This window comes from Theropithecus gelada, chromosome 5, assembly GCF_003255815.1.
Source record: "Theropithecus gelada isolate Dixy chromosome 5, Tgel_1.0, whole genome shotgun sequence".
Taxonomy (NCBI): domain Eukaryota; kingdom Metazoa; phylum Chordata; class Mammalia; order Primates; family Cercopithecidae; genus Theropithecus; species Theropithecus gelada.
In genome coordinates this window covers 126,203,837-126,226,786 of record NC_037672.1, presented here as the reverse complement: position 1 = coordinate 126,226,786, position 22,950 = coordinate 126,203,837, and the positions used below count along the sequence as shown (strand labels likewise).

Genomic DNA, 22,950 nt, shown 5'->3' with positions numbered 1-22,950 from the left:
ATGCTTTAAATAGCCTGGATATAGTAAATCCTCAATAAATGTTATTTGTAAATCAATCACATAGTATCTATAATATGATGTTAATTATATGACTATTCATATTATAATTTATGCACTATAAATTCATTGAATAAAAGTACCAGGAGGAAAGGACTTTTACCCAATTTTTTTTCCAATTGCTATATCTCCAGTGCCTAAAATAACAATGGAACAAGGTGTTTTAAATAAATGAATCAGTAATCAAGACATTTTTACATAAAAAGGATTTTATTTTCTATAACAAACTTTTATTTTGACAATTAGAAACTATGTGAAATAATGCTCTATTAAAATTAAATAAAGCAGGATATAGCTTAAAATATAGCTAGATATTCTGTTTCCTTCCAGAATCTTGCCTCGGAAAGATCAGATCACTCGTATCTTTATGGCACTAACTACTTACATTAAAATGCTTACCTTTACAATCTAAGTAACAAAATATTCCAATTAGCCATATATTGTGAGTTAATTAAGCATATCTGTTACCACCCAGAAGTCTTAACACATAAGAAATTTAAAAATAAAAAATGATTAATTCTTGAATTTCTTATCAATCTCTGGGACTACACAAGAGAAATGTTTTTAACAGAAGAAATTAAAATGTCAATAATTTCAAGCTTATCTTCCTAAAACATATTTTAGTATTCCTGATGTATAAGAAAAGTGATTTATCCACGCTTGATTGTTTTTCAATTCAGTACTCCAAAAGGCAGAGTTCCTGACAGAAAAGAAGAAACAAAACATGAGGCACCTGAATAACCCATAAGGATTTTATGTTTAAGAATTATATTATGAAGGTACTATATGTAATGAGGTATAATGGACACCAGTCACTTCTCTCTCCTAGCTAATATTTCTCCCTTTTCCTCAGAGCCGTCAGTGCCTTGGAGAACTAACAGCTCCTCCCCCTTCCAACTCTGTGATTCACAGACTCCTTATCTTTACATGCTGCAATAGGAGAAAAAAAATATTTGTTTCCTCTAAGGTGGCTTAGCTAGCACTGGTGCAAATTTTCATCTACCCAAGTCAGCTCCCTCAACCCTACTACAAAAAAGAATAAATTAAGACAGACACACACAGATGTGGAAGAGACATAGAGATGAAAGGGAGGTAAGGCATGGGAGTGTGAGAAGGGTACAGAGCAAGGGAGAAATGCCCGTTTACATCACTCTGATTTTGGGATTCATGCAGGTCTGAGGCAGGCGGCCTAGTTCACCTCTGATGTTCTTAAAAACCTAAGCCAACAAGCCTGTTTTTTATGAGTTGTATTTCTTTCACTGTTAATGAAAAGAATTCCATTGCACACAGGAGATTTTCTATTTTACTTAGTTACAAAATATCTAAAGGTACAGAATAAGTTTATAAATCAAAATATTTCAAGTCTTATGCATACTCAAGAGTTTCAAATATGGGCACTATTTTTGTTTTCTGTTTTTAATATTTTATACATTTGTATGATTAAAATTGCAAAAATTTGGGTTTTACTTATTAAAACTTTCTCCTCTTTGAGATGTGAATTTCCACACAATTAGAAAGAACGCTGAAAATGACTAATTTATTTTAAAGAAATTATCTTACCAACTCAAGTTAATATAATTATTAAGTTAACAACACAGGCAGTAGTGCATGCGGATTTTAAAAAGCACATATTCTGAAGCCAGACTGCCTTGATTCATATTTAGGCCCTGCCACTTGCTCATTGTGAGGCACATGTTTTCTCATCTATAAAATAGATTATAGACTCGTTAACAGATTTAAAATGTGGACAGTGCTCAGAACAGTATTTGACACAGAGTAAGCATTACATCAGTGTCAGTCATGTTGTTATCTAAAACAAATGATTTTGCAATAAGCAGACCCTGGGTTTCATGAACATGACTTGGCAATAATAGTACAATGCTTTAAAATGCCTCATTGGTTGGTTTATTTTATCATCTCACACTTTGCTTCAATTAAAGAAATGAGGATCAGAACTGCTTGACAGATGCACAAAAGTTCATATGTACACATCCAAATTAATGAAGCATCTCGGCAATGTTAGTGATGACAAAGCCAAGATAGCATGGTAGTTCTCCTTGCTACTTGCCCTTTTTCTCCTTAGAGAGGAATGCGATGGGAAGCAAATTATCTGACTAGGAATTTGGGACTTGAGGCTGAAAGAATCTAATGCTGATTGCTTCTGCTTATTTTCTACAATAATATGATAATGTACAGCAAAAAAATATGCTGTCTATGATCCTAGGGATCTCATGTTCAAAATATACAAGAGACTAAGCATGCATTGTGACTGTGAGAAACACTCTGAGTATAAGCGCTTAAATTCAAAATTGTAAAAGCACAGTGTAAGCTTACAAAAAAAAAAATCTGCTGACCATATTCGGCCTTTGAGACATCAATGGAGACACCTGGTTGTACATTCAAAAGTGAATAGTGACTTTACCTGAGTAGTAATGTTACATGACTTTTATATGTGTGTATCTTTTATTATTTTTGAAACGTTTTACCATGTATATTATTTCCTTTCATCATTAAAGGATAAAAAGACACACGCTATTTTTTTCAATTATAGGTTAAGTGACTCAGCTGTACCTAAATGAATTTGTTAATTCATTACATGTTAGAAAATCACATAGCAAGCCTTATGAGAAGAGGACAGAATGAATAAACACCTTAAGGAACAAAAGAGAGAAAAATCTGTGGGTGAGGTTAATTTGAGGAGGCAAAGAACATTCTTAGATGACTGTCTGTTATAGAAAAGAAGTCCAGTACACCATTTTCAACAGGCAGAATTCACAGTGATTCAAATATGCTGAGATGTGGTAAGCACTTTCTAAATGTGGTGAAATTGTATTTAACTATCCAAAATGACTATCTAAAGAATTATTTCTTTCTTTAAAGCTATAACTATGCAATGCATCTGCAAATCATACTTCTTGACTGAGAATACATCTTTCATCCATCTTTCCAGGTGTCAATAGCGTTTATTCGTCAAATGCCAGAGGAAATGTTAAAGCACAATGAAGGTCAGAGAGTCATATTATTAACCTTGTATGGATTTTGAATAGAAATGGATGGTAGCCAGACAGAGCTGAATATATCACTTTAAACTTTAAGCTTTTGAAGTTTACAATAAAGGCTTTGGAGCTCGGAATTTCTCTCATTAGGAAATTATCTGCTAAACTTTGCTTGCTTGTTGACTCATAGGCAGAGATTATAAAGCATAAGGGGTGGGGTGGGGTGTGTGTGCATAGAACTTATTTAATGGAGTTAAATCGGGCTCATAACTATCCTAAAAATCACTGGAAATCGCACCTACACTAAAATCTACACAGTTTTGAGATCCATGAGACTAGTTTCATGAAAAGGAATCATCATGATGAACCTAAATCAGGAAGTGGGTCAGCCTTAAGGAAACATCATAATCTCCACCTTATGTGTGATTTCGCATTTCAGAGGAAATGCGTAGTCCCTCTAATGATTCGAACTTTGCACGATGTCTAAAATAATAAATACGGATGGGATTCATGCATATTTTGCAAATCAAATAGAATGAGGGTTTACTGATTTTTAAAAACTATTTAGAAAGCTAGTCAAAAGCAGAGAGCACCTTTAAGTATACTTTACAAGAGAATTTACAGAGTTCTACCTCAAGGTGCTCCTTAGTCCTGTGGTTCAAAAAAAAAATGACTCAACAATTGCAAATAAAAAAACAATTATTATAGTAAGAGATTTAATTCAGAAAAACTTAAGAACGTAAACATTTGTAAAGGGTCACACTCTGAAGAAGGGAAGTCTAGTACCTTATAGAAGGAAATTTTTATATTCAATCCTAGTGAAAATGATTTATAGAAAATGCAATGTAATATCCTCAGGACCTTGTGAATATTAAAAGTAAAAGCAGTCAGGCACGGTGGCACATGCCTGTAATCCCAGCACTTTGGGAGGCTAAGGCAGGTGGATAACCTGAGGTCAGGAGCTTGTGACCAGCCTGGCCAACATAGTGAAACCTCATCTCTACTAACAATACAAAAATTAGCCAGGCATGGTGGTGGGCACCTGTAATCGCAGCTACTCGGGAGGCTGAAGCAGAATTGCTTGAACTCAGGAGGCGGGCATTGCAATGAGCTGAAATCACGCCATCGCACTCCAGCCTGGGCGACAGAGCAAGACACAATCTTCAAAAAAAAAAAAAAAAAGTAAAAGCAACTTATCTGCTGTCTATACAAAATACTCTACTCCAATTGTTTCTCAAAGTGATTTCCCGGAAACGTTAATTCCACAGAATTTCTACAAATAATAGGCATTAAATATGGGAAGTAGTTTAGAATAGTAGTTACCAGTGAGGGCTCTAGGTGCAAAGAAGGTGAGTTCAAATTATGCCCCCACCACTTATGTGTCCTTGGACATATTTCTTCATTGTTTTATGTCTCAGTTTTCTGATCTATGAAACAGGGATAAAAATGGTATCTATATCACAAGATTCAAAGAGTATTCAAAAAATAGTAGTTGCCATTGTTGTTATTGGTATTACTATTATGTTAAAAATTACAGTGGTCAGGCCAGGCGCAGTGGCTGACGCCTGTAATCCCAGCACTTTGGGAGGATGAGGCGAGTGGATCACGAGGTCAGGAGATTGAGACCATCCTGGCTAACACAGTGAAACCCCGTCTCTACTAAAAATACAAAAAAATTAGCTGGGTGTGGTGGCGGGTGCCTGTAGTCCCAGCTACTCAGGAGGCTGAGGCAGTAGAATGGCGTGAACCTGGGAGGTGGAGCTTGCAGTGAGCCGAGATCACACCACTGCACTCCAGCCTGGGCAACAGAGTGAGACTCTGTCTCAAAAAATAAATAAATAAATAAAAATAATAATAAAAAAATTACAGTGGCCAAGTATGTTTGGATACATTGGGTTAATAAAATCAGACATTTCTTTTCTGAAAGATTTTGGAGTTATTATTATGCTAATACTCAGTGATCCTCCACAGGACAAATAGAATTTGCAGTGTTTTCCAAACTTTTTTCACCATGAAAGCTTTGTTTTCTCTCAGCACATTTTTCAAAGCTAAAGTCAAACAACTCAGTTGAGGAATATAAATAAATAAGAAGGGGATTTCAAAAAGTTTTTTTTAAAAAGATAATACAAAAGACTCTACTGTTATCACTGTAGTCAGGAGCTTTATTCACGTCCCAGAGTCTTGCACAGTGGCTAAGAGTTCTAGTGCTAAAATCAGATAATCTGGCTTTGAGTACCAGCTCTATTACTTACCCACTAAGTGATCTTAGGCAAGATAACGAACTTCTCTGAGCCTCTGCATCCTTATTTGCCAAATGGTAGTAGTCGCCATGTTAGCAGTGGTATTATAGTTATCCATACAAGTCTGCAGCAACCTCAGTTATCGCCTACTCAGAAGAAAGCGTTTGACTGAGGGGTATAAGGCAAAAGGAAAGACCAAAGCAAGTTTCAGAGCAGTAATGAAAGGAAAGAAGTTACCTTTGGAAGAGGACCAAGCAGGAGACTTGAAAGACCAAGTGTGCAGCTTGACCTCTTGACTTGGAGCTTTATACATTGGCATACTTCCGGGATACTGCATTACTTCTCCCCACTCCTGAGATCTTATTGGAAGCTGCTGATTGCTAGTTTCAGGTGTTTTCTATCTATTAGGAACTGGCCTTTCCCTGGTGTCAGCTGTGACTAATTATTTCTTTAGAGAGACAGTTAACAACCTCCCGTCCATCACCTCATGGTGGCCCAACACTCCTTGTGTGTATACTCTGCTCATACCTAACTAGCTACCTACAGAAACATCCATGCCTCTCTCACAGGATTGCCATGAGGATTAAAGGAACAAGTGTAAAGCACTTGCTAGAATGCTACCAAGCTGGGGACAGAAATCCTGCTCAGGGCATCCTGGGTACTGATGTGTTTCTGTTTCCCTATCCCTCCTTAAGCTTCTGACCTTCTGATGCTTCCTTTGACTTGAGAGCCAGAAAAATGCAGATGTCTTCAAATACTTCTCCTTGAGGACATATTATTGCTAGTAGAAGATTTTCTTGGATGATAGCATAAATCCCAAACATAAAGAGGAGTGATATAACAAAGTATTCAGCTTCTCAGAGCCTTCATGACTGAGCCTGGCTGTAATTGTGTCACTGCCAAGACTGCGGGACCAAAGGAAGCTGCTCTGAGAAATCCTATATTTTCTCTTGCCTTATGTGCCTTTGCTTCTGCTGGATTTCTATATTTTTTATTATAAATTTGGAGATTAACATAATTATACTAGAGCCGTGGTAGGGTTGGGGAGGGGTGTTCTTTCTATCTGCAGCCAAACAGAAATACTGTAGTACAGCAAAACCATCCCAACAGTTAGCACGCAATGAACATTGTTAGCCATCATTGCCATTCAGGGCCGGAGTCAGGGTTTGTGGGGCCAGAAGTTTACACAATTTGGGAGAACTCTGAAAAAAAATAAATACAGAATTGTGACACAGTTAGACACAGAATCTTAGAAGGGATCCATGCAAGTGAGCCCTGAAGCATGAGCCTCATTAGCTTTACAATAAATTCACTCAGGAGACAGAAAATACATATTCTTGCCTTCACGGATTTTAAAATAAAACAAAGGAAATAAGACAATGCATAAGAGTTTAAGCAGCAATCAAAAATATAAGAGAAGATTCAATACGGTGTTATGTAAATGCCACAAAGCAGTATATAATACACTTTTAAGTGAATGGCACAGGTAATACATGTTGCAGAAACTCAAAAGATAATCACCATAAACTGAAATTGTTTTAGAAGGATTCACAGAAGAGGTGACATTTTAATGAGGTTTAAAATGAAGGATTGGGGTAGGCAAAAAGAAAAAAAATTCTGTGTATTCAGAGGTTCAGATTTGAGCTTAATCTCGCAAGCTACTAATCTTCTTGAAAACAATGGAGTGACATAATCAAAGTGGTGTTTCAGGACAGCTAGCCAGGTCATTGAGTGTGGAATAGAGGCACTGGCAGCAGGTACAGCCTGTGAGACCATATTATAATAGTCTAGATGGTCTTGAAGCAGCAATGCTGATGATGGAAATGAAGGGACATATTCAAGGGATATCTGCAAAGAGGAATTAACAAGAATTGATAACTGTTTGTGGACAACAACAAATGATTAAGAGGTCAATGATAACACCAGACTCTGAAAGCTGGTAACTTGGAGAATAACTTAACTGAACTGGAAAGTTGGAAATGAAGAGATTTTGTAGGAGGACAAGTTCATATTTAGGTATATAAGGTTTAGGGTAAAGAAAGAATACAGGTTTTCATGTTCATGAGGAAATTGTAAATATTATTCAAAAGTGATTCCAAACAAAGACTGTCTACTGATTAAATTCTAGTAGCCTAAGAAATTGATTTTTTCAAAACAGAGTATCATGATATATTGGAAGGTTCTGAGTTTTAAGAAAAGAAACCTCAGCTGTAGACAACATATATATATATCTCATCTAATAATATAATATATATTGTACCACAAAGCATTTCATTATTTTTATTTTAGATTCAGGGAGAACATGTGCCTATTTGTAACATAGGTATAGTGCATGATGTTGCAGTTTGGGCGCTTAATAATCCCCTGCCCAAGTAATGTACATGATACCTGATAAGTAGTTTTTCAATGCTTGTCCCCCGCTTCCTTCTTCCTCTCTTTTGGAATTCTCAGTGTTTATTGTTCTCATCTGTGTTTCCACATGCGCCCAGTGGTTAGCTCCCACTTGTAAGTTAGAACATATGGTATTTGGTTTTTTTATCTATTTTAATTTTCTCAGGATACTGGCCTTCTGCTGCATCCATGTTGCTGCAGCGGACGTTACTTCATTCTTTTTTATAGCTGTATACTATTGCATGGTGCATCATTACCTCATTTCCTTATCCAATCCAAGATTCATGAGCACTTGCTTTGATTCCATGTCTTTGCTACTGTGAATAGTTCTGCAATAAACATATGCTTAGAGGTGTCTTTTTGGTAGAATAATTTATTTTCCTTTCGGTATATACCCAGTAATGGGGTTGCTGACTCAAATGGTATAATTCTATTATTAGTTCTTTGAGACATCTCCAAACTGGTTTCCTCACGGGCTGAACTAATTTGCATTCCCACTAACAGTATACAAGAGTTCCCCTTTCTCTACGACTTCGACAACATCTGTCATTTTTTGACTTTTCAGTAATAGTGATTCTGATTGGTGTGAGATGGTATCACATTGCGGTTTTGATTTACATCTCTCTGATGATTAGGTATGATGAACTATTTTTTGCATGTTTGTTGGCTGCTTTTATGTCTTCCTTTGAGAAGTGCCTATTCATATCCTTTGTCTGCTTTTTTCTTATTAAATTACTTATAGATTCTATACATTAGTCTTTTGTTCTATGCAGTTTGCAAATATTTCACTCCATACTGTAGGGACAGGTGTATTTAAGGGAGCTAACTGACTGGATCCTTCACAGACAGAGTTCCAGTATATTATGATTCTCTGAAACAGTCACCTAATTTTCCCTAAATTAGTCAGTGAAGTCTATAAATTTTAAAAACACAAAATGTCTAGATTTAAAATCTTTCTTCAAAAGCTATAGATAATTTTTTAGAACTAAGCATCACACTACTGCTGTAACATTTTTAAGGGGCACAGTTTTAACTTATAGTTCCTAGAACTTCAGAGAACACTGTCAATTTAAATTTAGTGCTTTGCAAATACCACTCAATACCCAAAATAAAACAATTATCTGTATTGACTACGTGGACTAACATTTTCACATTAATTACTAATTAATATTGTTTCATGGATAATTTTCTTACACGCTTATCAAATATAGACTGTTCACTCCAAACATCTCATTCCGGTTCACACAATATTTGGCCCAGCTTTCTGAGTCATTAAATTTTTCAGATACTCACGTTGAATACGCCGAGGTATTTGGAAACTCCAAGATAAATAATAGATACGGTAAGACAATATGGCCGCATATCATATTTTGTGTTCTTCATTTTTCTCACTGTTGACACTCAAAATACAAAATCTCTCACCTTCATACTCCTAGAGTTCATTAAAAGGTTGCCCTGGTGCCCCTGATGGTGCTGGGGGATCATTGAAAATTGGAGCATTCACTTCCATTAGTAAGCCTCGAGCCCAAAGTTTAAATGTGAGAGTCACAGGCCTGTGCATCACTGGTGTACTGTTCCATGTTGTGTTAATTTTATATTCCAAATACTAAAATTAGACAGAAGATCAAATACCATGATATAAGTAAAGCAGTGTGTTTCTTCTTCCCCTGGTCTTGATGTAATTAAGCAAATAATATTTTTACCAATATCCTCAAGGCAATGAATACTTCATTACATTTTTAAAAATTATATTAATTGCATTAAAATGTTTTTACCCATAGCAAAATTTCTACAAAAAAAATTTTTGAAGAGTTGCTTGTTGTGACTTAATACAGGTACATTACCTATGTTTACAAGGTTTACCAACATAAACATGTTTTTATTCATGCCACAAACAATTTGAGAATAGACTATATGCAGCTGCTCATTAGGTTCTATAAAGGAAATTCAAAGAACTGAAGATGTAATCCCTGCCCTTAAAAAAGTCATAATCTTTATTATTAGGGGAAAAAACCAAAATGCACATCTATAAACTAATAAATAGTTCAAAAAAAGCATTAAGAACCTGACTGGAATACACAGAAAGGTAATAAAAACATGGAGATAAATATGAGTTGGAGTAGTCAGAAAAGCCTCTTGGTTTGGGAGGCCAAGACGGGCAAATCACGAGGTCGGGAGATCGAGACCATCCTGGCTAACAAGGTGAAACCCCCGTCTCTAGTAAAAACACAAAAAATTGGCCCGGCATGTGGCGGGCGCCTGTAGTCCCAGCTACCGCGGAGAGGCTGAGGCAGGAGAATGGCGTGAATCCGGGAGGCGGAGATTGCAGTGAGCCGAGATCGCGCCACTACACTCCAGCCTGGGTAATAGTGTGAGACCCGTCTAAAAAAAAGAAAAAAACAAAAAAGCCTCCTGGAACTTGAGTTGCACAAGAAAGGAAAATACATATATTTAATGTAACTATCTTATGGATGCTTATTTTGCCTACTTTAATTTCAATTTTTTGAAAGCTGAAAGTAATCGCATCAGTTAGCATTTATTGCTTACATTCTATGCTAGCTGCTGACTTATGTGCCCTCCCAAAATGTATTAGAATGTTGTTCTGACCTAGGTATACATTAAATGCTTAGCAAGTGCTAATCAATTAATAAACTCTATGTAAGCATGACTTTTTTGTTCTAGATGTTGAAATTACAAAAACAAGACCGGTCCCTTGGACTTAGATGACTCACAATTTAGTGGAAAAGCACACAAATGTGAGCAACATGTGAGAAAACAGCATGAAAAGCGCCTTAATAGAAGTAGGGGCACACAGAGCACGGGACCTCTAGTTCTGACGGTGGGAACTGCAAGAGCGCGCTGCCAGGGTTACTACCCGAGACCGTCGCTACAGCAGTTACTACTGTTACTGCTTGAGACAGTCAATACAAGACTGAACGAAGGGACGAACGCAGAAATGAAAACTTAATACAAAAGAAACTGTTTTAAAGAAGAAATTAAAACTTAAGACAAACGTAACTATTTTAAGGAAAGGCTAGCATGGGGAAGAAGAGAGAAGAGAAGAAGACTCCCCGCTTCTAGTGAGCAAAGGCAGCGGCCTAAGCATCTACAGCCCTTATTGGGTAACAAGAGCAAGGAGAAGGAGGTAACGATTGGTCAGCTGCTTAATTGATCGCAGATTCATATTGTTACTAACAGGCTTCAATTATGCCTAATGGTGAGAACCACTTGCACCTGGGTTGTGATTGCCCTCAGCAGTCCTTCTGGGCGGCAGACGCAGTTTGTCAGTTTGCCAACATTCTGCATTTAGGAGAAGAGTTTACTGTTTACATTTTACTCATGTGGCCTCCAGTGGTATATTGAGTTGATCACGACCCTCACTCTTTCGGCCTGCAACACGGGAGTGCCAGCAAAGACCTCACAGGATGTGCAGGAACAGAACAGGAAAGAAAACCATTATGTTACAAATGAAGGAAATAGCATGAACAAAAGCCCAGAACCATGAGAAAGCTGAGGGGAGATAGGAGATAAACCGAGCATAAGGGACACGGTGGATGGGGCGTGGTGAAAAAAGTGATGTTGGCAGAAAGGGTGCAGATCACTGGCCTGACATTCGAATTTATACTGAAGCCATGTGGACCACTGAAGGTTGTAAACAGGGAATTTACTGACAAGTTTTATGTTTTAGAAAAATCGCGCTGGAAGATGTACAGAAAAACCAAAATACTCTGAGAAATCTGAAGTCTTAATCCAATTTATTTTATTTATTTATTTATTCTTTATTTCTATCCCGATTTCTCCTAACTACACTGGTAAGGTTTTATTTTCAAAGTTATAGTCTTGATTTCGAATGATTCTTATGCAATGTTCATAAAACAAAAGGATCTTAAAGAATACAATTGACCTCAATTCAATAGAACTCTTTATTTTCTCACTACAACATAATACTTCTTGAATTTCCTAGTGCAGAATACATTCATGTCTTTGTAATTATTCTTTCCCCATTATGCAGAGAAAATTAACCAAACTGACTCTGACTAAAGAAAAGAAAACAAAATTTAAAGCCAAGAATAAATTATGACAAAACATTGGTCTAAACAGCCATTTAGAAAACTATCCCATCATAAAAGCAGAAGAAATTTATGTACAAAAAAGTTTAAAACTCCGTATAGTCAGTGGTATGATTGTTCTTTTGCTCCTAAACATGCTCAAATTGTGCCTAGCTCTGAGCTACTTTTGCTTAGAAATGGAATTAGAATGATTTTTTAAATGTATTATATTTATTTTTTTTCCTCTTTTTGTAAGTAGATTATGTTCTTTCTAATATCCCAACATGGTCAAAGATGTTCTTCTAGCAACTTGCAAATTTCAATAAAACTGTCATCTTCAGTAAAAGTTCAAAATGTCAAAATAATTTTAAATTTAGTATGACATTTCACTTGTTTGGTTATGTAATTTGGAAATATCAAATGTTAACCAGAAAATGTATGGAACACAATAAAATGAGTGTATGTGGACAAATAACACATTTTTAAAATTCTGGTAATCAAATGTTCTCTGGTGTGAAACTTCTTAAGCAAGATTCCTATTTTACAAAACCTACTTTATGTATAAATAAAGCTCAATGCAAATACACACACACACACATTTTTAGGCACCCTAATGCTCAACTGCTGCTGTATTCTAAAATAGCTTGATGCTTACCAAATTCTCAAATGCTTAGTCTGCTTTCTGTTAAATTCATGAAATTCCCACTTGATGCCAGCACTTACTACATAAAACAGAATTTGACCTGATGAGTTGATTTTTGTTTTTTGTTTTTTAAATCAGTTTTTCACAGAGGAATATCCTACAACCTATAGTGACAAAGAGGTTTTATTTGGCCAAAAATGCTATGATTCCTGCAAAGCAGAATTAAATTTCTCTAAACTGGAAGAAATACACTTTAAAAGTCAATAAAAGAGAAGATAACACTCTTTCAGTGGACAGGTTTTGTTTAGCTGTATAACCTTTATTGACAGATTTCATTTTTAAAACTCTCTGCAGGAAAATTACTAATGATTTTCCAATCAGAATAATAGGAAACCAAGCAGCATTAAAGTTAGGGCTGAGTTGTATCAGAATTAGAGAATTTTATTTCAAGATGTTACCCTTTCACCTATAAGGTCAAAGAATTACAAGAGTTGTGCGATTATATTGGGTCAATAGAATCAATGTAAATACACAGTTTGGGTAAGTAGGCTAAAAACTCCTTGCTGTATCATTTCTTCTAATATAGTATTTTACATTTTGCCCACCTTTTTCAAGTAATTGCCTCTATTCACTACCTTGCCTACATATACAGGGCCCTAAGAGATAAATAATAATTCATGTAGGTTTCTGTGGCCCTTTTTTTATCCTTCTGACAAATCCATTTGAAATTACATATTTTTATATCTAATACTACTACTGAGTTATGTGTTTTTAGAGATTTTAATTGTAGATAGGCAGAAAATATCATAAAATCAAACTGGCATCTCCTCTTTGTAGGACAATCAGCTTGTATTTCATAAAGGATGGGAAGGGTCAGCAAAATAAAATTATTAACTTTATCTAATTAGGTTCAAACATGGATGATGTAGGTATGTTAAAATCACTAGGATATTAACTTTGAATTCAGAAAAATAAGCATATAGAGAGAGCTATTGATACAAAGTGATTTTTATAATAAAAAGTGAGGTTTATAATCAAAATTTATTAATTGGAAATGATATATATGTATATATATAATTTTTAGGTAATCTAATAATCCTATATAGTATCACACATATATCAAATTTAAGTAAGATTTAATGAACAGCATTTTTACCCATTAAGATGTAAAATAATATTTAAGTTTTAACTGCATCTTACTTGTAAGCAAGATATAAAACAAAGTAGGTAAATGAGACTTAAAATGATATGAAGTCTTTACTCCAGAGCCAAAAGAATTGTATAGTCTCCTACACGTAATTTTAGCAATTAAAATGGTGAACTAGACACAAACAATATCATAGAAAAAATATAAAAATCTGAATTCAGAAAAGAAAAAGTTACAAGGTCCTCATTGGGTTATACAAAATTATAATACTGTAAAGCTTGTCCCACTCTAGAACAAGGTGATCTCTGAAATTACAAGCCAGTGAATTCAGAACTATAAAAAGGAAATATTACTTTATAACCTTTAGTTAACCTGTAGCTACACTTCCACAGAAGGTCATAAAATCATATTCTGTGGTTGGATTTAAAAGCTGGATACTTTTATAGCCACTCATAATATCAGGGCTCAAGATCATTGCCTTTAGTGGCTGGAATAGAATTATTTGATCATCCATATGAATATACTGCTAGGTAAGGAGGTAGATGGTACAACATGCAGTCTTACGGGTTAAATATTGGTTTCTTGGAGTCAAATGACAATGTTTACTACCTTCATCTTCTTTCAAGCATGCTTAAGATTATTGAAGTTGAATAGAAGCCATAGGAAGCTGCCTTTGTAAGTCAGAACTTATATTTCCCTTATAGAATCTTCCCAACAATTGATAGACCCATGTGCACAGTAAGCCTACATCTGATAAAACACTGGCATCAAATGGAAGCTAGAATTTCCATTTCCAGGTTCTTTCAACTTGGGTGACCTTCCATTTCCAAGCTGAAACTTCACTTTCCCAGCATCTAGGGTGCTTCTCTTAGATGGTGCCTTAGTTTGTGAGTATACTTCCTGTATCTATCATCTGCTTAAAAAGTATCACTTACAATGTCCTCTCTATGTAAGCTTTTAAATTATTTTAAAATGTACTATCCTTTCGTCGTTAAACATTTTTTTTAAATTGCCGTTTCCTGCCTCTGTGCCTTTGTTCATTCTGCCTCTATCACTGGAATGCTATTCTCTGCCCCTCCTACTTCAAGGATCCAGTTTCTTCAGGAAGTGATCCCTCATGTTCTCAGATAAAAGTGATATTCCAAACCTCCCTCCCCACCTACCATGTGCATCCCAAATATTGTATCTGTGATTTTGATATTTATCCATCTCTACCTTATTCTAAGAGTATGTATAAATTCATTTGGCTTACCTCTTGCTTAGCTCTCTTCTAGAATGCAAAAATTTTATAAGTAGCAGCTGTACCCGAGTCATTTCTTGTGTGTTTCACAGCACCTAGTCTACTGTCTTCAACAAGGGCAATAACGTGTGCTTCCTTGGCAATAATGCATGCTAAGAATTACTTTGTGGCATACCTGTTGTGGATATTTTTATGTAATTCTTAGCTTTCCTCTTCCAGCTGGCAATTGTTTTCTTTCTTGGTTACTTTTGAAATTTCCAGTGATCGAAATAATAAAAAAAAATTAATCTCCACAAAAATACAGTTCTTAGACCCAGTATTCATGCAAAAAGAATAATGCAGTAAAAATAGATAAATAAAAGCATGCTGAGGTTGTCAGTATTTTAAACACAGTTATGTGGTGTTTCTTGGTAGAGTTGAATGAAGCACCAAAAATATCATTTTGTTAACCTGCTTCTCCCATCTAGTGGCAAAAAGCAGGAAGAAACAATGTCCTGGAAAAACACCATGATCAAATGGTTCTAAATGCCATTTCAGGAAATACTGATGATAAGAGTTCAACATTCAAGATTTAAATAAGTATTTTAAAATAAGTTTAGCAAATTGATAGTGCTCAGCTGGGGTAACTGTCAAAGTTAAAGTCATACATGTATTTGCATGCTTTCACAAAGACTTCAACTATATATGTAAAGCTATGTATCACCCCACATTAAATTGAGATAGATTTATTTTGGTATACATAATTATGGATCGGGAATAAACTGTTAGATAACTATTTAGAATTCCATTATTTCCTCAGCTATAAGCACATGGCAACCATGCTGTTATAAGTTTTAAGAGGTACAATTGAGAACCACTGCCATTGGACTTCACCATGGGAATTGCCAGTGAAAATATTTTTGCAATAATAGGCAGTGAAAAATTTTGTGACCTGAGGCATAGGGTCAATTGGAAGGGGGAAAGAGGGAAAGTTTAAAGGAGGTAGAATCAGCTGATCTGCATTGTTACAGCTTCTTCAAAGACATTAATGAAAAATAATATGCAATGGACAGCATAATTCTCTGCACTCTCAAAGGCCACCAGCTTATCCCTAATACATGAGGTTTGACTGCCCTTCTAACACTTTCTGTTTGCCTCACTGCAAATGTAATTAATGTTTTAGAAGTTAAATGTGGGTTATGCAGAAGTGGGAAGATGTTCTCCAGAACAGCAACTTTTTCCCCTTCTTCTATTCAAGTGAACCAGTTAACCATGTGTAATGATGATAAAAATAAAACACTGTCAAAGTATTTAAATATGTAAAGACTATAAGGGAAAATATAAGTATTTATGAGTATCATAATTATTTTAAACTCAGTTTTTAATAAAAGAAAATATACTTTTTGTTTATTTCCTAATTTTTAAGAAGAGAAAAACTTGTGTCTTCCTATCTCTGAAACCCTTTTTCCAGATGAATAGGGACCAGCTACAAAATTTCATTGGATATTTAATCACGTCACACTACCACACTGAAGTTCTTCCTACTGCACAGAAACTGGCAGATGAGATTCTATCCTCCAACTCAGAAATCAGCCAAGTGAACAGCGCTCCTGACCCCACAGCTGGGGCCAGCATTGACAATGAGAACTGTTGGCATTTGGATGAAGAAGAGGTGAAAGAGCAAGTGAAGTTATTTCTCTCCCAGGGGGCTTACTGTGACTCTGGAAAGCAACTCAACTCAATATTTGCCAAGGTTCAAGAAATACTGTGGATGAGAGATTCCAGTGGAGCAAGGATACTGATACTAATAACTGAGCAGTTTATGGCTGATCCATGACTCACACTCTGGAGTCAGCAAGGAACAAGCCTGATAGGCAAGGTCAGGCAACTCTGGAATGAGCTGGGGGCTTTATGGGTGTGCATAATTTTAAATCCACACTGCAAACTGGAGGAGAAATACTGCTGGCTACAGCAGCTGCAGAAGTGGAGTGACCTGGATGTCTGTCCCCTGGATGTTGGAAACTATGGATGTGAGCTGCCCAACATCACCAATGCACTTCCCCAGAATGCCATTTGCAGCCCAGACTCCTTATCCAGACCTAGACGTACGATACTCACAAGAGCCATTGAGGGTCATCAATTACACTGACAGGACAGCCACCTACAGCAAATAATCAGCAGTGATGTTTACACAGCTCCCGTCTGCCAGCACGAAAGTGAAAGACTACTCTTTAATTCCCCAAGCCAGCCACTGTGGCTTGAGCATGTGCCTACAGCCTGTGCTCGGGCTGATGCCCGACATTCCCATGGTTATCCAAAAGAGGCCCTCAGACTCACAGTGACCATTATTAATACTCTGAAGCTGCAGCAACAGCGGCAACTGGAAATCTACAAGCATGAGAAGAAAGAATTGTTGCAGAGAGGAACCACAACCATCACAAACCTGGAGGGCCAGGTAGGCTACCCCCGATCCCATTGACTACCTGTTTCTCACTTTGACTGAGGCCTGCCGCCTGAATGATGACGGCTATCTGGAGATGTCAGATATGAATGAAAGCAGAACTCCTGTGTACCGACATGTACCTGTGGCTGCGGGCTCCCCAAACACTAGTAAGTCCTACCTGTCATTGACCCTGGAAGTTGCATTGATGAACCTGGGTCAACAGACAATAATGCCTGAAGACCTCTACGCACAGGAGAAGGTGTCCCGTAAGGAAGAGCAGCTCCTAGGCCAACTCCAAGAGCTGCAGGTTGACGACGAGCTAGTGCAAACACTGCAAACAGCGTATCTTACTGCTGGAAGGGGGCCCTTTGAGCAGTCTGGGAGAAGTCATCCACTAAAAGAGTGTTCCCATGCAGACCTTTGCCAAGTATTTGTTCTCAGCTCTGCTGCCTCATGATCCAGATCTGTCTTATAAATTAGCCCTACGTGCCATGAGGTTACCTGTTTTAGAAAACTCAGCTTCTGGCCAGGTACAGTGGCTCACACCTATAATCCCAGCACTTTAGGAGGCTGAGGTGGGTGGATCATCTGAGGCCAGGAGTTCAAGACCAACCTGGCCAACATGGAGAAACCCCATCTCTACTAAAAATACAAAAAATAAAAATAAAAAAAAAATTAGCCAGGTATGGTGGCAGATGCCTGTAATCCCAGTTACTTGGGAGACTGAGGCAGGAGAATCGCTTGAACCCAGGAGGCAGAGGCTGCAGTGAGCTGAGATCACACCACTGCACTTCAGCCTGGGTAACAAGAGCAAAACTCCGTCTCAAAAAAAAAAAAAAAAAAAAAAATGAAACAGAGAAAACTCAGCTTCTGTAGGTGACACATCCCACCCTCACCATATGGTATCACAGCAGTGTGAACTGGCCTCTGCCATGCTGACTGCTGCCAAAAGAGACACTGAGACGCTGAACAATTCTGGAAGCAATACAGAAGAAAAGCACATTCATTCTTCTTTTCTCATCTTCACACTGGCCCAAATGCATTCAAGACTGCTACTCCCACTGTCAGTAGTACTGAGAGCACCCTGCTCGCTGTGGCCCTGGGACTTGGGTTACAGGTGATGCAGATGACCTTATCGATCCTTAACTGGAGATGCCAGGAGATGGTACGGTGGTTGGTGACCTGTGCTACAGAAGTGGGTGATTCTCCTACTTCTGTCTATCCCCAGGGGAAAGGAATTTCTAGGCCCTACTCTTGGGATGGGACAATGAATCCTTTGAGCTTTCATATTCCTATTCTTGATGGCCTAAGAAAGGATGTGGCTGCTGGTGGGAGATGATGGCCTCTGTTCAGCCAACCCAAGCCCTGTTCTCACTGCGTGAACCATATCCTGAGGTCAGCAGAACTATGACCCCCTCATCAGAGACGTATCTAAGACAGTGAATTTTCAGCTGCCAATACTCAAGTGCTCCCTTGGGAGGTAGTGGGCCAGGTAGTTTCCTCCCCATCCTTGTCCATGCTTGTGAGCAACCCCAGACAACTTGGAGGCTCAGGACCCTTAGCACAAGACTCTACCCTGAGAGGCCTCACTTCAGCTAGAACCCCTGGCAGATCTCCAACCCTGGCCTGGGGGCAAGCAAACCGCAGACTCCACTTCTCCATCCTTGTGAGAGGCTAAGAGCACCTGCAGAAACCTACAACCTTCTAACCAGGGAAGGAAGGGTTAGCAAGAGACCCCAAACAGGGTCTGGCCATCTGGGATGCTCCCTTTCCCTGGTTTGCCTCAGATCATCTCAAAGTTGCTGAGGAGGAGGGAGAACTCATCTATGCAGGCCAAGTTCAAACCCCAAATGGTAATCTGGGCAGACCTGAATCAGGACCCAGATGGCACAGCTGAGCTCAGGCTCTCCCTGACAGGTGTGTGGGCCCTGGTGAGCATCTTGCAGAGTTGGTACACACTCTTCACTTCTACTGAGGCTACTAGTATTGTAGCTGCCACAGCCGTATCCCACACCACTATTCTGCGCCTCAGTCTTGACTATCCACAGCGGGAGGAACTGGTTAGCTGTGTTCACACACTGGCCCTGCAGTGTGCTATGAAGCATCCACAGACCTGTGCCCCTGTCAGCCCTTACGCTCTGTGAGGAAGACCACATTGCCTTTGAGGCAGCCTACCAGATTGCCACTGATGCTGACGCTGGTGGCATGAGCCATTCATAGCTGTTCACCATCACCCACTACACAGGGCTCCATGGCTACCCGCTCCATGCCTTCAAGCTGGCCTCACTGGCCATGACCCATCTTAACCTGGCCTACAACCAGGATACCCACACAGCCATCAATGATGTGCTCTGGGCTTGTGCCCTCAGCCACTCTCCGGGCAAGAATGAGCTGGCAGCTCTCATCCCCCTGGTGATGAAGAGTGTGCACTGTGCCACAGTGCTTCCAGATATCCTGTGTGTGACACTGCACAGTGACTGCACCTGGCGTGGCTGGCACTCCAGGCCGTGGTAGCTCTGGAAAGTTCATGTCCATTGACAAAGCTCCATTGTGCCCGTTGCCAATGATGCTGATGACACCATCAATAATTATATCAGCACTACAAACTCACGCCTAATACACGTCAGCTCTTGCCACTATGGAAAGTTCATTGAATTTCTAAGCAAGGCTCTGGAGACCTTCCTGCTGCCCCAGGATGACCACCTGCAATTTGCTCAGTTCATCAACAACCTCAAACAGATCTACAAAGGCAAGAAAAAGCTGACACTGCTGGTGCTTTGCCTAAGAAAGCAGATAGCTCACTGCCAGGGCAGCCTGGGTCCCCAGGTAGGATCAGGACAGGCCAAGGACATTGAAACATTTGTCCACCCTGAAAGGACTCCGAGCACCTGTGACTGAGGCCAAAGGACTACAGGGCTAAGAATGGGGAGAGTCTAACTCTAGTCGATATGCCTTCCTTGGCAAGCTTCTCACTACAGCCCACTGTTCATGGAGGAGCTGGGCCCTGCAGATTGACCAGAGACCCCACAACATGCCACCTCCTGCCCCTATATCCTGCATGTTCTGAGCATTGGCCCTGTCTCCCTTGGCAAACACAGAACACTATTCTGTCCCAGGGATTGCTTAACCAGAGAAACAGATGCATTTATGGTGCTGTAAATACTATAGTATATATGTTGCCAATTATTGTAAAGTTGTAACTATTTATAATTCTGGTTCTTGTTTGATGGGCACTTGAAGTAGCTGTGGGTGGGAAGATATGCTTATTTTCTGAGGAGAACTCACAATCATTTCTCAGGTTTCCCTTGCAGAGTGTATGCTGTTGGCAGTGGAAGAGTGGGGGTACCACAGAGAAAAACAGCCAGTTCGAAAAAAAATCCCAAGTCTAGTCTATGCAGAATCCCCCACCTATAGGCAGGGAGGGCAGTGGTGGTGATTTATAGCCAGTGGTGGGTAAGGGGCAGAGGCCAGAACTGGACTTAGACTTTTGCCTCACAAAGCTATGAGGACACTGAAGCTCCTGCTCCTGCCTCTTCAGGAGCCTGATGAGCGACTGAGAAACAAGTGCAGAGAGAAGATGAAGGTCTGGGAAGCTGCTGAGTTCATAATATTCTTCTATAATTATTTGCTGACCCCTTCAGGGTTTAGGATTTTTTTTTTTTTTTCACTTAGGCTAAGTGCAGACCAGCCCTAGCCTCCAAGTGAGCAAGCAATGAGACTGTAGCAAAAACAGGCAGAAGAAGACTGAGGTAGAAAGGCAGGGGAAGAAAACAAATACAGGGTGAGAAGAGAACTGTGCACCTAAAGCAGCCAATCTGATGGCAGAGGGAGACCGGTGCTTAGAAGCTTGTTTGGTGAGAGAATGAATAGAGGAGGCACAGAGATGGGGAACAAACATTTAGGTGGTAAGAGATTTAAGAGGAATGGGGAAGAGAAATCTGGCAAAAAGAAAGGACACATTCATGCAGATCCTCAAACATGAATACAAAGATATCCCTACATGTAGAAATACGCTCAGTTACACTTATAAAGACACAGATACATAGACAGCAAGCATACACACAGACACAAATAGATTTTCACATATGCACTCATGTGTGCCCAGATACAAATACACACTAAACATGCACAAACATGAGTGCATTTACACATAGATATGCATCCTCACATATATACACATCATAAATATGTATGTGCACATACAGGTGGTCACCTTTGTGTTAGAGAGTATGTGTTTTCATCTACAGTTATGTGTGTATCTGTATGTCTTAGTACATGTGTTTATGTGCAAAGACATATCTATGCATGCCTGTCCATATGTGCACATACATATTTATGTGTATCTATGTCAGCTCTATGGCTATGTACCTGTGTGAATATGTGCACACTGGCCTGTGGGTTTCTGCATGAGGATATACATATTTGCATACATGTTCCCATCTGGGAAAACAGAGGCAGGAGGTGGTTACCATGTCTCCAGTATTCTCGTGGCCAATCTTTCTGGATCAAGTCCATGAAAGGATGCCAACTAACTGGGCGATTGTTGGAGCCACTGACACTGTTTAGATGTGCCAGCAGCCACAAGACCCAAAAGCCTAGCCCCAATAATTAAATTGACACAAACTGTTAGCATATGGTGCCAGAAAGAGCTAGGATAGGGATAGAATCTGGTGGCCCAGTAGGGCTGTTGACACCTGTGGTGAAACCTAGTCAGGTTATCTCATTTACTTCACAATCATGTGTCCCCACATTACAGGCAGTTGAAATGTGTGGGTCCCTCTTATGTATTACAATGAAGTTTTACAAAAGCTAGAGACCTTGGTATTTGAAATTTTTTTCACAGTGAACATGGTCAGTTCCCAAGAAATAAATTTCAGACACATTGTAAACATCATACATAATATTTTATTTATAATTTTTGGACAATCAAGGGAAAGAGGGAAGATGTTATAAGTAATAGTCATGAGAATGAACTCTAGTACAGCTTCCTGTGCTAGAGTCTCAGCTGTCATTTATCAGCTCTCTGAACTTTGGCAAGTCACATAACTTCTCTAAGTCTCAGTTTCCTCATTTATAAAGTAGGGATAATGAAAATACTCACCTTATAAGGTTGTTCCAAAAAATTAAGTGAGAAAATGCATATAAAGTACTTGGCAATAGTAAGTGCTCAATAGATATAAAATACTATTGTTTACACAGTACCTAGTCTATACCAAGCACTTGTAGTACATTATCTTGCATAAAATATATCTAACATTACCTGTTTTCAGCCATGCTCTGAGCCAACATCCTTTCTATACTACTTTAAGATGGTATATAAGATTCCGTGCCTCATTGGGAGGTTGGGTCATCATTCTGAAGGCTCCTGTGTATACATATTAAATAAATGTACATGTATAAAAATATATATATATATCTCTAACATTTATTTGATGCATGTTTAAAATAAATTTAAGAGTGCTCTTTTTGGTAAATATTTCTTCATCATAGCTTACCTTTGTAAACACATGTGTGATTTTTTAAAGCAATTTTAAAGATTGTTTTCAAGTCATTCAGTAGTCAATAAATAATTACAATTAATATTCATATTTGTGTCTGGTTTGGGGGGAGTTTTTAGAAAATCTGAACTGAAGAGCTTAAGATTATTTAAATCAAATAAAACAGAGAAGTAAATTAAAACATCTGTAAAAGAACAAAAAAAAAGGAAGATGAAATGATCGTTAAAAACTTTTAGTCCCTAAAAAAATATAAGCTATCATGAATTT

At 38.4% G+C, this 22,950-nt stretch overlaps 1 pseudogene; it reads left to right on the top strand.

Annotated features, from left to right (window-relative positions):
- The first annotated feature begins 16,213 nt into the window (after nucleotides 1-16,213).
- On the top strand, nucleotides 16,214-20,083 carry LOC112624365 (annotated as a pseudogene).
- Nucleotides 20,084-22,950: the final 2,867 nt, after the last annotated feature.